The following is a 17,700-nucleotide window of genomic DNA, read 5'->3' as shown; positions in this document are numbered from 1 at the left end:
AGCCCTGCTCTTCAGGCAGGTGATGCGAGCAAGCTCCATCTGCAGCAGCATCCATGGTGAGCCTTGCACATGGGGATTCCAGCTCTTTTGTGGCATGTGTTACTGATGCCGCTTTCAGTAAGGATTCACTAATCTGTAGGGTAGCTTTTCCAGTCGGAAACCCTAACAGCTAGAGAGAAATTAAGCCGGAATTGGAGCTGCACCAAGAACATTTGAGTAATCCATCCGGCTTAAGCAGGATCTCCCAAGACAAGAAATCTCAGAGAGAGCCTAGGAAGAGATTATAAAAGAAAATAAACCAAGGCACCACAGTCATGTGCTGGTGGGATGGCCCAGCAGGAATGAGAACACATGAACCTGTACAGGCTGCTATAAGCACAAGTCAAAGCATAAAGCACCTTCAGCTGTGACCAGAACTTCTTTAAGAAAGAGGAAAATGGCATCCTTCAGGATCTATAGTTCATTTTTGTGGCTTTCTCCTACAGCATCTTCTGCTGCTGCCTTTCCCTGAGTACCTGTGAGAGTACAGAGGGGGAAAGCTAAGGAATCCCGTGCATAAAAGTGCATGCTCGGGTTGAGCTGCAGCCTGTTAGGTGTATTTCATAGAATCCCAGACTGGTTTGGGTTGGAAAGGACCTTAAAGCTCACCCAGTTCCAACCCCCTGCCATGGGCAGGGACACCTCACACCAGACCAGGTTGCTCCAAGCCCCTGTGTCCAACCTGGCCTTGAACACTGCCAGGGATGGGGCAGCCACAGCTTCTCTGGGCACCCTGTGCCAGCGCCTCAGCACCCTCACAGGGAAGAACTTCTGCCTTAGCTCTAACCTGAACTTCCCCTGTTTCAGTTTGAACTCATCACCCCTTGTCCTGATGAAGAGCCCCTCTCCAGCATCCTTGTAGCCCCCTTCAGACACTGGAAGCTGCTCTGAGGTCCCCATGCAGGCCCTCTTAGCACAGAATACACTAATACCATACCTGTCCTCAGCAGGAAAAGAACAGGAAAAAGGCACACTGTGATCACCTAGAGCTACATCCTGACGTTGGAGAGCCCAGGGACCCTTGCAGTGGTGTTTCTCACAGCCTAAAACCACATTACAGGGTGGCAGCAACTGTCACTAGGTAGCAGTACTGGGATTTTACAGGCCATTTCTCAGCTCATTCCTGCTTTTTCTGTTGTGGAATAATGACAGTCCTGAGGTCAGAAGATTCACCTTTACCTTGTAACCCCACCAGCACGACCACCCTGCCTCTCATTTCATCTTATTGCCACACCAAGCAGGGCACCTTGCTGGGGACCAGGGCTGGCCAAAACGCTTTTATCTCCTGCAAAGGCATTGCTGCCTAACAACGTGCAGCACGCTTCCCATCCCAGATGCCACAAGAAGCCAGAGCAGCGTTTCTCCTGGTTGCACACAGACACATCCCAGCTCGAGGCAGTGGCTACACAGGACAAGTAAATCGCTCACAATAATACCATTAGTTGTCCTCACTTAGGGGCACTGCCTTGAGGCTCAGTGACACTTTGGCATATAGAAAGGTGGGTAAGCATAGAAAGCAGGAGAAACCCGAGCACAGACAAAGGGGACTTGTGTCAGAAGTAAGTGGGAGAGGATAAGGACTGCCAAGCTTTTAAGAGGAATTGGAATTTAATGAAGTGATTGAGCAAAGAAATTGAAAGCCTCCTTTGCCTCCTGCAAGGGTTGAGCGGATCTGAGCAGTACTTGGCTTGGCTGCATGACAGGGTTGTTATTTGATTTTAAATAACTTGGAAGCTTTCAATGTACTTCATAATTCTATTGACATTTATGATTTGAGATACTTGATCTTGAAAACACAAACACAATGCTGATCTGCCTCTCACCCAGGAGAATTGGGAATCAGTGCCTGCAGCTCTTTAACGTAGCTGATCTGGGCTCTGTTTGCCATGGGCTGGCTTTTACCTAGCTCTGTCGCTGGTACCACACAGGGACCTTGCACTTTGCAGAGCTGAATTATTCAATACTGAGTAATACCTTTAAAATTAGATTGCTCCATATTTACCTTGCAAGGCTGTGGCTCCAGTCTTGCTCCTGGGGAAAGCCTGGGCACCCCTTCCATGGCGTGCTCAGGCTGGGATCCTTCCTCCCATAATCCTGGCTGGAATGAGTGGAGCCATGGCCGCATCATCCAGACATCAACAGCAAAGCTGGTGCAACTTGCTCTTGATAGACCCCTGCATGGAGGAACCAAGGATTCAACATCACAGGCTCATTCCTGGGTACCCCAGGGCATCCCCAAAGCTACAGCTGACCTGTGTGGATGGTGGGGTGTGTGCACATGACATTGTACAGCAGAAACTGGCTGGGTACCTTGGGGTCATTCTCCCTCCTCTGTCAAAGGTTCCCACAGGAACCAATATGAGAAATATTGGGATATTAAGTCTTATAATTAGGATCAATATCCAATTCCTATATCTCAAAGCTCAAATCTCTTCACATGAGAGTGTTCATGTTGCCAGTAATCATGTGTATTAAAATGGAAGAATATATGTGGCCAGCCTGACATTAATTAGGATCTGATTCCGCTCTTATTAACAGGCATGCGATTCCATTGACTAAACAAGATGTTGTACCCTTAAACAGACTTTGGTCTTTAATTTTCACACCATGAGATTGGCACTGATGTTTCAAAGCCATTACAGCAGCAGAAAGCTTGACCCTTGCTGTTTGCTACCAGGTGTATTTGCAGAGCATGACCATGCGATTACACCCATCAGTTAGTGAGGGAAGAGCATGTGGAAGATCAAAAGTGCCATGATTATTTCCATGATTTTCCCAAACCAAAGGTCCGATGCCGAAGCCATGTGTGTCAAATGCTTTCCTTCCAATGCTTTCTTTCTGAGCAGACCCTCCCCAGATGCCCCCATCATTCTGCCTCCATCTGTGGTCTGAACATGCACTCAACGCACTGCAGGGATGGTGGAAGGTGCATGTGGACAGGGCAGCAAAGCAAGGTCTGATTTGGACTTCATAACCGTGGTAAGGAGCAGAACCTAACACCCACCTTAGGTGTCAGCACAGAGGGAGGGTGCACTGGCGATGGGGCAGTGTGTGATTGCTGCTCTGGGATGGCAGCTTGAGGTGAGGTGGTGGGGGGACACCAGGGAGCAACCAAAAATGAGAGGAAAAAGGGATGGCAAGGTTAAAAACATACTCTTGCCTGGCTGACACTAAGCCCCGTGCCTGGCTGGTGGTGTGCTAGGACGTGAGCCCGAGAATGGGAAAACAGATAGAATGGCAGATTTGGACCAAGTGGAACACCCCAGAGCCTCACAGGGAGACAAGGCTGCCTTCTGTGGGAGCCTTTGCCAAAAATCCCCCCTCCCCCCCCCCCCGAGCATCCACAAATGCCCTGCATGTCCATACAGCCAAAGGGATGCAGCCAGATGGGAGCTGGGAATAAGGTAGCAAACAGCAAACCCGATGGAATTTTTCCACTGGTTTTAGTGGACTTTTGATCAGGCCCTGAATGAAGCAGAACTTGGGTGTTTGACACCAAATCCTGTCCCAGTTTTCCAAAGACAAGGAGGAGGGTCAGGTATTAAAACGGGAAAAACAGGAGGTGAAGCTGCCTCTCGGAGGGGATTCTCATCTGTAAAGCTTCTGCTGTTCACAGACCAGCGGGCGCAGAGGAAAGGGGAGACAAAAGGGCCCAAATCGCTACGTGAGGGAAGGATTTGCAGCACTGAGATGCAGAAAGCCTGCCCCTTGAGAGATGCTGTTTCTGATCTGCAGGCACACAAAGCCTTTGTAATTGCCAGAGTCATTATTTGCTGTAGATGGCAGAGAGGCATGACAGGTACTGCAGGACACATAATAAGCTGGAATGAGCAGTGGTGTTCATCCAATACCATCAAAGATCGGGCTCATCACAGGATCCCATTTAGAGTCCACAACAGCAGCCCTGATATCGCTAAGGAATACGTTTCATCTAAGTGCAGACCTCACTCATTGCAGTCCATGGTTGTGTATTTGCTATCTCCTCCTCTGCTCCCAGTTGCTGCAGCTACAATCTACCCACTCCAGCTTAACCCAACAGTGTCTCTGACCCACTGTGTGTTAGAAAAGGGCCACCTGCATTTTAGTCACTCCCTAAACCATCTCCAGTAATGAGGAGGCTGGTAACAGCCTTAAACAGCATATGTTAAAATTCATTTATCTGTCAGCCCAGCTTCCAAGGCTGCAGGTGCTGCGCTACTCTTGTGCACTTAGAGGCTGCAAGCCGAGTTTCAGCTCTCAGACATGTTCTATTTACCATGATTCCCAGATGCAGCATCAGTGAACACCCCGGCATCCCTCCTCGCTTCCTCAGCATGCCAGGGAAGGAGAATATGTCTAGACAGAAGGCAAGGATGAAGCTAGGGATGATTTTTCCTTCAGCAAACCCCTTGATGGCTTTCAGCACAGGAATGACAGCTAGGGATTTATGGCTAGGTTGCCAAGTCCTAGCAGACAGACACCTTACTCAGGTGCTTTTGTGGGCTTGGGAGACATAGGAGACAGCTGCTGAAACAGCACGGCGTGGGAGGATGTGTTTAGTCAGAGCTTCGTGAAGCACATTCCTGAATGTTTATTGCATTCACATTGGACTGCGCAATTTATGGCCACTAAGGCTGGATACGAGCGTTCCTGCAGACAGACACATGCAAGAACTGAGCCTGAGCAGCAGTTGACTTCACTGGAGATTGAGCCCAATGTCCTGAGCGTTTGGCTTTGCTATTTATTTATTAGCACTTGAATTTGGCACTGTGAACTTCATCTTTTGTTAGTAACCAGAGCGCTCCATGTGAATAAACAGGAGAACCATGGAATCATAGAAAGGTTTGGGTTGGAAAGGACCTTAAGCGCATCCAGTTCCAGCCCCCTGCCATGGGGTTGGATACCTCCCACTAGACCATGTCACCCCATGCTCTGTCCAACCTGGCCTTGAACACTGCCAGGGATGGAGCATTTACCACTCTTTGACAACTCTTAACTGTTGCTGTAGGGCAAGCTGCAAACACAGAACAGGGCACACGCGAGTTTAGACCAACAAACTTCATTGGCTGACTAATGTTATTTAGAACTTCATTGGCTGACTAATGTTATTTAGAACTTCATTGGCTGACTAATGTTATTTAGAACTTCATTGGCTGACTAATGTTATTTAGAACTTCATTGGCTGACTAATGTTATTTAGAACTTCATTGGCTGACTAATGTTATTTAGAACTTCATTGGTTGACTAGTTATTCAGAAACTATAGCAGCACAACCTAACAAACAGCCCTGGCAACCAAAGATCCAGTAGCAGAGGCCTGGTTTGGTATGCAGATACACTATAAAGCCAAAATGGCACTTGTTTCATTACGTTTCTGGAATATAGTGAATTTTCCTCCACTTATAAATGAGCAGAGAGTAACAAATTTTGATGACTGTAATTAGCCTCCCATCTTAGTTTTGTGGCTTTTCTCTTTAATGGTTCTTCTCCAGGAAAACCAGTTCAACAAGGGCTCAACTCTGGCTTGAAAACCTGATTAACTTCTAAAGGAGGCACTAATATAGCCTGGATAACCACGGACAGATAGGGCATAACTGGAAGGGAACCAAAGAACGCAGAGAAAACAGCCTTAAGGGACAGTTATTTGTACCAGGGAAGCTGTTTCCTTCAGCTGCAATGCAGAACTCAAACTCCTTACCCATGATTAATACATTCACACTTCTAAAAACATGGGACACTTTGAGTATGAAGTGAATTTTCAGAAGATATACAACAATATCCATTAAATGCTTTGTGTTACAAAGAAAGACTGGGTCTCCATCACGCTTTGCACTTCTTCCAGTCCTCCGTTCAACATTCCTGTGCCGTTAAAACTGGAACTTTTGAGTGCCCAGGCTGTATTTGAAGACATTAGCTTCTAAGCAAGCCAAGCTGGTAATGGTTTAGGTAAGTTTTCATAAGTCTATGTAAGATTACATAGGCCATTGGCAGGGTCAGATATTTCCACATCTGCCTGATAGTCCGTGCACCAACTACCAGCAACACTGGATGGTAGCGTGCCATGGCCTACGGGCAGAGCACTGGTGGCAACCAGTGGGTGCTTCATCTTGTGGCTTATTAGCCTGACATGCACTCAGCCTAAATTAGCTGCCTAACTGCTCTAGGAGTAACAGAGGGAGAACACGAGGCAGTTCATCCCTTTTGACTTACTTTAGCACAGCTCTTAAGACAACTAAACTCAACACCTTGCTTTTATCTAGCTTGAGTTAGACAGGGTGTGCTTGGGACTGCCACCAATACAACAGGAACTTTCAGGTAACTCAAAATGGCTTTAAGCTTGTCGTACCCTTCTTGTCATTGCCCTGCTTTGCTGTCAAATTCACTGTCTGAAGCAAGCCTTCCAGACTAACTGGCTGTGCAGGTGAAAGGAAGATTTGCAACCCATTGCATTAACTCAAGGCTAAAGAGATCCCTAAAGCACTGCTGTTTGTGCCCAAAACCACATTACAGCCCTTCCAAATGTTGCCTAACCCCTAGACTAGCAAGATCCCCCTATTCTGCTGTAACTTGCAGAGAGGTTACTATACACTTATGCTGGTGCCACATCACCATACAAGAAGGCACTTGAGCTTTTACTGCTACTTCAGATCAATTTGTTTTGCTTACAGATTTACATTCAGGGGGGCAAATTTAGGGGGTTTTGGCAGATTTAACCTGTATCTTTCTTGAAGTGACACACAAAGAGTTCTTTTCAATGTCCCCCAGTACGCTTCTTATCCTTGAATTACTGAAATAAGCACTCCATCTTGGAGGAATTTGAATTCCTTGAGGTCAGAGGAACTGAGCATTTATTCAGTTAACATATTATTATAGCGGTACCATTGCTCCTGCAATTAGAAGTCGTCTTCAGTCTGTTAGATCATCAGAACAACAATATTCTGCATGATTTCAGATTAAAGCCTGTGATGTGCTCTAATTGCCAGGAAATCAGTTCTCTTTATTAGAAATATTTCCTTAGGTCAGTGCTCAAGACTCCCAGGATGGTTTGCATTGCCAAGACAAATGACTGCATTCAAATCTGTAAGCAGATTTAGCATCCCTCTTCCAAACAGCACTGTCCTGCTGCCTGACCCCTACCATGCCAGTAAATCCCATGTGTCTTTCAGAACTGCCCTGTGAAAGCTGGGAACAATCAGTTGCAAATATAGACTCGGGGGCCTCATGAGTCAGCCATGTACTTATATAGCTCTTATCTCTCTGTGGGGGAGAGGAAGGTATAAACAAAGGATCCCTTCCATTTCTTCAGACTCACCCAGAGTCTGATATACAATACAGCAAGTTCCCTAGAGCATCCATTGAGAAAGACCTTCTCTGCCATCCTCATGAAGAGCTGCCCATGAAGCTGGTGGGAGCCAGCCCTTTGCATTTTGAGTGCACATGGAGAACCGAGTAGGCGTTAATACTTGGCAGTGATCACAATCTACCCATGGTTTTTGAGAGTCACAGATAAACACTGGGTCCTAATGGCTAAAACTGTCTTAGTCCCCCTCCTTCTCACCCCAGCACCTGCTGAAGTGCTCAGGAAAATAGAGCTCCTATAGACAATCCACACCGTGTCCAGGCACTTGCCCTTTTGACTCCAAATCACTCCCAAGGCCTTCAGAAATCCTCAGCCCCACCACCTCAACCAGCATCTCTAAATGAAGCTGTACCTACCATGCTGATAGATTCAGAGTCCTGCCTGGCAAGCAAGAGGCTGGTTTAAAACATGAAGGTCAGTTGGTCAATAGCCATTTACACCAGGTTGGTCCTTTGAACAGCATCGGACCACGCTGTCCAAATGTCAGCTTGGATGCTCCTGCCTCCACTGCCTGAATGGTGAGTGAGGGGCTTTCTCCTGCCTCCCCCAGGTCCTCCTGCTGTGCAGGTGTTCACGTTTGTCCTTAAAACCTCTACTTATTCTCTGCATACACATGAAAGAAGGCCAAGGCATAGCAAACCTCACCAGAAAGTGCAGATCTGGGGAGAGCAGAAGCACTGGGAAATTCAATTTGAATTTAATTGTTTCAAGTCCCACAAAGGGAGCAATTTTTAACTTTTTTCAGTGTTTGAAACGTTCATTTTCAACTTAAGGAGTATTTAATTCCTTTCAACACTTCATTCTGAGATAGCGTTTCTCATTTCGAAAGCATCCCAAGTTACAAGCAAAAGAGCCAGGCACCCTAAAAATAAATATTTCCCAAATAAAGTGTTACAGGTCAAGCCAAAATAATTTTTTTATTTTCCTGGAGAGCCTCATAAACTTTTGGGGTTTTGATTCAAAACCCAAATTCTTCAGCCAGTGCCTTGACAAAGCCTTTATTTTCCAAGCTCTACTTGCACAGGACGTTTCCACCATCAGGTCTGTGCTCAGTGCTATAAGCTTCTCTGGATTTATCACATGTAAGGTGATTTTATCCTGGAAGAACACAAGAAGAACCATTATGGTTGGAAGGGCCCTCTGTAGATCACCCGGTCCAACCCCCTACCAAGGCAGGGCCACCCAAAGCAGGTCGCACAGGAACATGTCCAGGAGGGTTTGGGATGTATCAAGAGAGGGAGACTCCACACCCCCCTGTGCAGCCTGTTCAGTGCTCTGACACCCTCAGTGTAAAGAAGTTCTTCCTCATGCTGAGGTGAGACTTGTTGTGTGCTAGTTTATGGCCATTGCTCCTCGTCCTGTCGCTGGGCACCACTGGAAGGAGCCTGGCACCATCCTCTTGGTGCCTGCCTTTGAGATACTGATCTGCATTGATGGGATCCCCTCTCAGTCTGCTCTTCTCTAACCACTTCTCATCACAACCACCACAGGAGACAGGGAGAGCCGAGGGGAGATTTCGGGCAGGATGCATGGTGAAGGAAATAACTGTTACCTTCACAAGCAGGGAGGCAAAAAGCTCAGGAGAACCAAGTCTGTGGCTGCTCTCTATTGCCAGGAGCAGAGAAGGGTCCACCAGAAGCCTGCTGGATCTTGTAATGGGGGCAAATGCAGCTCTGCCACCACCTCGAGAGCTCCTTCTCCATCCACACAGCCCCACGCAATATCCACGCCAGACTTTACTGACTTTGTTTTGATGTGTTTTGGTTCTCATCTATCACATCCATGGGAGGGGGAAAGGGGGAGGGTAATTGCATTTCATTTTAAAGACTCAGAAGTTACGCTTATCTCTCTGCCTGCACATGGGAGCGCGTGTCCTGGCGGAGCGAGCTGACACCAGATGGTTTCCAGGCAACTTCTGCAAGCCACGAACAAGAATACGAATTAGAATTAAAACCCAAAGCCCAAACGAGTCAAACAAAACATATAGCAGCTACTCCACACAAAACCAGCTTTGACTGACGCATAAAGTTCATGCGAGGTCCTCTGTGGGATTCACAGCGCTTACTGCTAAGGAGAGAAAAACCAGCATCTATTGTGAGACACGCGATAAGCAAGTTTATGTTGACAACACACATAGCTTGTGTGTGGCAAGAGGCCTGTCAGGCCACGTCCGTGTGATGATATTACTTGATTGCTGGCATTCCATAACACAAGTGTTCCGGGAAGACCAGCCTGAGTACATCTAGGGGCTGGAAAATGGTGTCATTAACTCCAGTTTTTCCCTCCTGTCCAAAGGATTTTGCTTTGCATTTATCAATTCACTACACCTCTTTTTTTACAAGTGATTGGTAAAGTTTGGGCAAAAAGTGGTGTCCTTGGGAGCTGCCTTTATCTGTTTCTCTTCTGTGTACTACAGGAAAGAGGTTAGGTTATCCTGCAGTGGGTAGGAATTGACTGCTCTCCTTTTTAAATCTCAGCCCAAGCTTCAAGATTAGGGTGAGGTGATCCCATTTCCCTCAGAATCTATTCTTCCAATATGTTGCCCAATTTATTGAACTACGAAGGTCTCGGACAGAACATGACATGATCCAGAGCTGCATCAAGAGTCAAATTCAGTCCTTGGTGCCACAGCTTAAAGGTTTCACACCCCACACTGTCAACTTCTGAGGATAACAAGGGTTACTGGATGCAGCGTTTCCAGCCTTCCCTTAAGTTGAGGAGGGGAAGGAATGCCTTGCAGGGAGTTTAATTATAGGACCCCATTCTGCTCCTGCATTCACCAGCATGAATGAAAAGCAACTGCCAAAGCCTGAACTCGGCTGGGATCAGGGAATTTGCATTATCAATGAAGATGCTAGTGGGTATTTTAAAATCACTACTGTTATCCCAAAGTATGTGTTCGAGTTTCAAGAAGGGAGATAGCAAAATCAAGGGAAGTTATTAATAACCAGGCATCCAAACGGGTTTAATTTACAAACCACCTTCTTCTTTTTCTTCCTTAAAGGTTGAAGGCACCGTTTGTCTGAGAGTGAGACTCTTTCCTTCGAGAAAGTAGGCTATCAGTAGTGACACTGAACACATTTTGTTGTTCATATGAAATCAGAGCAAATCAGGTCATAGACAGAAAGCACAATCTCTAAGCCCAACTCAAGCTTTTCTCCCAGCTCTGAAAAATTATTGACCAGCAAAACTGCTGGGCTTTCTTCCAACTGTTAAGTTATGTATGGACCCATAGCAACAGCGTGTTTTCTCTGCTGGAGAACCCAGAGCAGCATCCCTGATACTTCAAATCCCTCCACGTGTATTCACCTCCTGATCCTTCTGAGAGATGGCCACTGAGTGAACACTCCTGGGCTCCTCCTGTCAAAGCTGGATGGAGTTTGTAAACCCATATTTAACCCCACTAGCACTTCCTTCCCATACATTTGGCCTCAGTTTCTGGAGTTAGCCCTTAGCACTGGTGGGTCACCATGAACATACGGTTTTAATCTCTGACAGATTTCTTCATGGCTGCTTTCTTCAGAGTCCCAGTGATCCACTCACACCATTGAGACTCTGGCAGGCTCAGCAAACCCTGAGTGAAGCTGAGGCAGATACAGAGGCTCGCCTCCTTTTTCCTGCAGTCTTCCCATGTGTGTCCAAACTGACAGCTCTGCTCCCTTCAGTAAATACTGTCGTCACTGGAAAGCTCACTGCCTGCAGACAGAAAGGGGCCTACATAATAAAATAAGGAGGAAAAGTTAGCAACAGGCCATGGTGTGACACCGATTATAGAAGTAATGATAGCAGAGGCAGTCGGGGTGAAATCTGGAGTGACGCAGCCTCTCTGCTGCCAGGCTTTGGCCCTTCCAGAGGAATAAACCCCTACAACTCACAGCAACTCCGTGTTGGGACTGAATCATCTGTCTACTGCAGGGGCTCCTCCACCCCTCACTACCTTTCACCAGCTCTCCATCATCCAGAAGAAAGGCCAAGGGCTATTTCTGGGGAGGTCTTGGAATACTCAGAGAGGTTGCATCAGAACAAGGAAAGGCAATTTCTCCTCTCAGGCATTCGAGCTACTGCCTCAGGAAGACTTACAAAGAGCTCTCAGAAACCCAAACCCACAAAACTGGATGTTTCTTGCTGTAGTTCTAACCCAGAATGAAGGACACCACTAGGGCTTGCAGTGCAGTGTTATTATTGTTATCACTACTACTACTACTACTACAGAGTGAGTACCCAACATTGCTCACATACTAGAGAAGCTAAGTGCTGTCCTGCATTACCTTTGGGGATTTTAGTGTTTTCCAAGGCTTTTAGCTTAGCCACAAGGGAAAATTGAGCAGCAGAGCTGATGGAGCTGCACCCTTTGCCCCCATGCACTGCTTGATGTAGAAGTGAAGCACTAGATCACCAGTGGTGGTCGCATGGTTATAGACATCCCCATTGTGCATCTTGGCTGCTCGCACCCCTGCCAGCACGAGGGCAAATCTGACATGAGGTAAAATTGGAAGATGCTCTTAGGGAAGTTCAAGTGGAAGATTTGTGTTTTGCAAAATTAAACTTCAAACCTAGGCCCTGTCATATCTGTACCCCAACAGTGTGATAGGGAAAGAGGGCTTCAAAAAGGACTTAGTTTACCTCTCTTGTGTAAGCAAACACATGGCTATGTATGAACAAGTGTCCCAGCAATGGCCAGGTGTGTTTCAGAAACCTTTGGTGGCTTTAGGGATTTAAAAGACCATTCACCCATGAAAGTCCTTTTCCATACCCTCCAGTAAGGTGATAGCCAGAGCTTTGTGATTTCTCTTCCACGAAGGAGCCATCTAACCCAAAGGCATGGTGGTGCCTCACAGTCTCACTATTTCAAGGATTTCACAGAAGAAGATGGCTGAAATTTACTTATTAGGGCTTTACTTATTAGCATTCATCTTTGTGGTTCATCTCTTTTAGAGATCTGAGGCCACTGCAAGATACAGGAACATCTGTTTCCTGAAGCCAAACTTACAGTCATTGGCAGCCTACTCTAATTGTGAGTTTGTGGGCAGAAAAAGTACAATGTGTTATGCACACACACATGCACACAGAGTACTCTGTTGGTGGCTTAAGCTAAAGCCTTAAATCAAAACACCAGAGGTATCAGAGCCACAGCTCTGCAGGCTCACCTTGCACAGTGTTCAAGAGCCTTGCACCCGATGATGGATCAATCAAGGCTAAATTCAAAAGCAGATGTTTAAAGACTAAAATAATTCAAGAGAGTAAGGTCTGAATTTTTTTGCATCTAACGTGATACACTTGCATGAAGACCCTATATGATCCTATATGAGCACTCTAGAAGTTTTCATCACTGGAAAGGAAAGGGAGAGCTCTCTCCTGTCCATTGACTGCCAAGGAAGCTCCCAGGAATGTTATTCTAATGGAGGACTCTCAGCTGAACACTTGAGGCTACATGTTGGGAACAGAGGCAGTCATTAGTACACTTGCCTGCAGTATTCAGGCTTGAGTGTAGACCAATACTCAATTACAGGCCTCAGTGCTCCAGTGATGGTGCAGCAGGGGTCCAGTTGCTGTGCAGATATGGAGCATCTGCCCCACTTCCTGGTGCTCTGGTGGTTATCTGCAGAAGCTGTTCACCTGGAGGAGTGGAAATAAGACAGTGGTAGCCAGAAAGTACTGAAGCAAACCCACTGAAGCTAGCAGAAGACAGTGGTCAGCATCTGCAAGCCATCAAATCAAGTGGCGAGTCTCCGTCCAGCTCTCAGTGTATCATGGTCTCTCTCACAGACACCTTCACAGTCAGTGATGCTGAAATGAGAGGGTCATTCCCTTTCACAGCGCCTTTCACGGGATGCTTTTCAGCCCTATGGATCTGCCCATACATGCTGTCGTGGAGGAGAAGACCACATGTTCCTCAAGGCACCCTGTGAACTGCAGAGACTGGTCTTGTCGACACCTCTCCTTCCAAACCCTCACTCCCACTGTGCTTTTTGCAGGCATATTTAAAGTTCCCTTTCATGTAATTGGCGATTTCCTTTCCCTCCCTCCTACATGTTAGGTTAAAAGGGGCAGGAGGTCCTTTTCTGTATTGATTTGTTTTCCTGACCTTTCAGATACACGCAGAGAAGATCAGCAAAACGGCACTGCAAAAGGAGCAGAACAAAAGCGCCGTGCTTGCTCTCATTTAAAGAAGTGAGGCAAACACGAGACTTAGCATCGAGTAGGAAATACACTGTCTGCTGAGGAACAGGAAGAGGCTGTCTGTAAGGAGAAGGGATGGCGAGGAATACCGCTTGGCACTGCAGCAGCGATGGAGCAGGCTCTGGGAATGGGCAGTCAGCCTTCAGAGAGCAGTCATCATCTCAGAGGGGTTTTCTTCTTAACGTTTCTTTTCATTCATTTTTGGGGGGAAGAAATGTAACTTAACCGGATAAATCCCATTGCCACATAAAAGGAAAGCAGATAAATTATTCTTAATCCTTGATATTCACACCCTGCTACTAAGCCACCCCCACAGCACAGTGCACTGTGTGTGGTACCATTATACGTGCTGTAGAGCTGGTTAGATATAAAGCAGACGCCCTGATCTCCAAAGCTCCCCTGACACTCTTTGGTGAGTGCATCATGGTGGTTCAACCAAATTCTAAGCTGGGTAGCAACATCCTTTTCCTTGCTTAATTCCTCCCGTGCATTCAATAAGATCTGATATTCATTTCCCCTCCCATATCTTGTAGCCCTGCTTTGCTCTATTCCACACTACAAGCAGACATAGCCCAGCAAGGAATGAAGCGATTGTTACAACGCCTTTACCAGCCTCACAGGGACATGGGGAGGATTAATTAATTGCTTTTATAACCTAAGATTAAAAATAGTATAATCATAATAAAACCCGCTTCCTTCATTATCAGAATCAGTTACTAAAATCCCCAGTAAAGACAATACGGGTTTCCTACTAAAAGCAAAATCAGGACTGTATCCTAATCTCACCCCTGCTGGGAGGCACAAAGAAACTAACCCAGACTAACTTTTACGGTCAGGAAATTATATCTCATTAAAAGCCCGTGTAACATCCTCTTTCATAATTATGCTGAAACAAATTAGGACCATTTTAGTTCTGCAGAGAAGAATTGAAGGAATCCATCCATTGATGTGGCACCACTAATCCACCTTCAATTCACACATTTAGTTAATTCAGATTAAGCTTTTCCTCAACGACTCTGCATAAGCAAATCCTCACTCGGGAGCAACCACCTCCCATCACAGATAGCGACCAGCAACTTTCCTAAATGCAGGAACCTTGTGGATGTATGTAGTCAGACACGGGCGATGGTTTCTTCAAAGCCACAGAACTCTGAGATTCAGACCTGAGCACCAGAGAAGTGAGGGAACTACAGAGGAGATGCCCATAGCCCCTCACTCATATGTGACCTCAGGCTGCTCCAAACCACACTCCAGAGGTGGTTTGTAACCCCTGAGGGCGGTCAAGCAGCCAAGAGCAGGTGGGATGTGGGTCCTCCAGTGCTGTTCCCTCTCAGGACTTGCTCACCCCTGGTGCTCAGAGGTAGTAGAGATTGCAAAACTTACTCCTTGGGTTGCAATATCCATCCTAAAGGCATCCCCCATGGAGCACTAGTGTTCACATGGTCAGAATGAGGATTGAGAGTTCCAAGTCCAGTTTTTGCACCATGAATACCTGACAGGTCCTCAGGGCCTCACTGCAGGCATAACTAATGCTTTAGAGAGAGAAATACTCAGTCAAGTTTCAAACCCCCTGAAAGATGGCACTAAGAAGTGGTGGGATCACCATCCCTGGGAGTGTTCATACACTGTGTAGATGAGGCCCTCAGTGCCATGGGTTAGCGGTGGCCTTGGCAGTGCTGGGGAACAAGTGGACTGGATGAGCTTAAAGGGCTTTCCTAACATGGTTGATTCTATGATTCTATGATAAGCCATTCCACTATTACTCCACTACCAGGGAGGTCTGGTCTGCTGGAAGACACCAGCATGGGGGCAAAGAGCCCACAAATGGGAAGCTGAAGCGGAATACCCTGACACACAAAGAGCCAAGGCTCCATTCGAAACAGCCCTAACAACCCTTTCCTTGTGTCCCGAGGCATGGAAATTCTCTCTGAGAGTGACATTCTTTTAAAAGCAGAGCAATCAAATGTAAATTTGATTGTAAATTGTAAATCCTCAGCGCTGAAGCCCACGCCAGCACCCAGGATGTGATGTGATGCATAGGGACAAACGCACCTGTGAAGAAAACAACTCTGTTCCTTTGGGTTCACATCAGGGCAATGGGCTGTAGATGGCTGCAGAACTCCTCCAGTTCAATGTAAAGGCAGTGCCCTAAACCCCAGAAAACAACATTGCTTTTGTGTGCAGTGAAATCTGGCGTGCCACCAGGAATTTGTTTAGGATACAGGGGGTCCTGAAGCTCCGTGCCACGGGTGCAGTTTGAAGCAAGGGCAGATCTATTAATGGCTAAGCAAACTTCTATAAGCATGCTAGTGTAGCCCGCACAAGCCATGGGAGAGGTTTAGGAGGCTACAGAGGAGCGTTCATTAGAGCTGCTCAGCAGTGAGGAGCTGAAGCACCAATGCATTGTGCTGAGAGAGGAACAAACACACTGCTCAGAGCAGGTTTGCAGACAGGCACACCATTACGAAGTGCTCTGAGATCAGTGTTGTGACCTTTTCAGCTTCTTTGTTCTAGATTTTCCTGTGTTTTCTCCTTCCTTTACTCACTGTCGTTATCCCAAATTGCTCCTCTGTCTTCACCTCACTGTTTTCCCTCTTTCCTTCCCACTTCCCAGGTCTGAGCAGTCCCAGCAATACAACAGCAGCTACTCTGATGCTTCACTAGCTCTGTAGTTCTCTCTGGCAGGACCTGAACACTTTCAGACACGCAGACCTGGGTGCCTGTCAACTCAGTGCATTACTAACTGGTCACCCTAAGATCCCTATATTTCTTCTCCCAACATGGATAAACTAGTCCTCCAGAGTGGTTCATCCCATTTTCATCACCTGCTCTCACTTGCACTGGCTGGAGGTGTTAGAGTTTAGGTGATGCTCTTGAAATCAGGCACCTCAGTTAGCTTCCCCTTTATTTAAGGGTAGCCAGGATGAAGCTGGGCTTCAGACCCTCCCAGCCTGATGCACCCTTTGTGGTAGCCTTGAGGCTGATGTGTTGGTTTGTCAGCTCAGGCTAAGGCTAAGTATAAAATCTGGGTTCACTGAAGCTGTATACGGGCTGCCTGCACCGGGTTCAGTCCTTTTCTGACTATGGAGAAGCTCAAAGCCACCATCAGCTGCACCACCAACCTATGAATTCATAATCTGTGCATTCTTGAGGATGGGGAACAACTGCTGTACAATGCTGCGCATGTATTGATCGAGATCCTGAAGCCATCCAAAGAACAAGCTTTTTGCAATAAAGTTCATTTTAATTGAAGAGCCAAAGAGTCACACGTGCCTCTCCTTTTAGCCTTAAGGACCACAGTAAAACTAATGTCATTTGCAGAGGCACTGCTCTTAAAAAGGGGGTGAGGGAGGGCTTTGCTTTCTGTTAGAGAGCCATATTCATTTATAATGCCTATGCTACTCTACCATTATATGGTGAGACTATGGTGATGTATAATTCACCTTCCATGTATTCAACGGCCTGTCACCTCAAATGGTAATCTAGATTAACCAGAGAAGGGATAAACACAACAAAGATCTGATTCTATAAACTCAGTTCACATCCATGACACCACCATGCAAAACCAGTGCTGGGTGGGAAACCCTTTGGTTTATCCTCGGCATAACAAATCGCACAACAACTAAATTAACTATACATTATGTATATATTATACAGAGACAAGTGTACCTATGGCTGTCTTCGGGACAAACTCACGCACCAGGCAACGTTTCTTTCCGTTTCTGGTTTAACAGATCACTAAAGGCAGCTTTGCACGGTTCCTGGCTGCACTTCTGTACAACGTGAGGCTGAAGTCCCAAAGTGACTGCAACCACTGGTACAGGTTGTTCCAAGCACACACACTTAGGAGGACAAAGCTTGTGAGATCAGAAAGAGAGACCCAGATGAAGCCAGCCTCTGGCTAACTAACTGCAGCATCCCTCCACATGCAAACCTCCTCATGCATTCCCCTAGAGTGACCTGCTGCTACTAATAGCCTGCTAACATCAGGGTCCATATCCAAGAAAAGGAATTTGCTCCCTTTTGGAAAAGGCAGCCAGCTACAGCTTCCCTGGCCAGCTTCCCTGAGCTCTGCTCTAGCCATGCAAGGGCAGATTTCATAGCCCCCTTCATTGGTTTAAAAGGGCACGCAGCACATGAGTT

The sequence above is a fragment of the Pezoporus occidentalis genome, unplaced genomic scaffold, assembly GCF_034315485.1.
Source record: "Pezoporus occidentalis ecotype Australia unplaced genomic scaffold, CSIRO_AGI_Poc_V1 ctg193, whole genome shotgun sequence".
Lineage (NCBI taxonomy): Eukaryota > Metazoa > Chordata > Aves > Psittaciformes > Psittacidae > Pezoporus > Pezoporus occidentalis.
Note: the sequence above shows the minus strand (reverse complement) of the source record.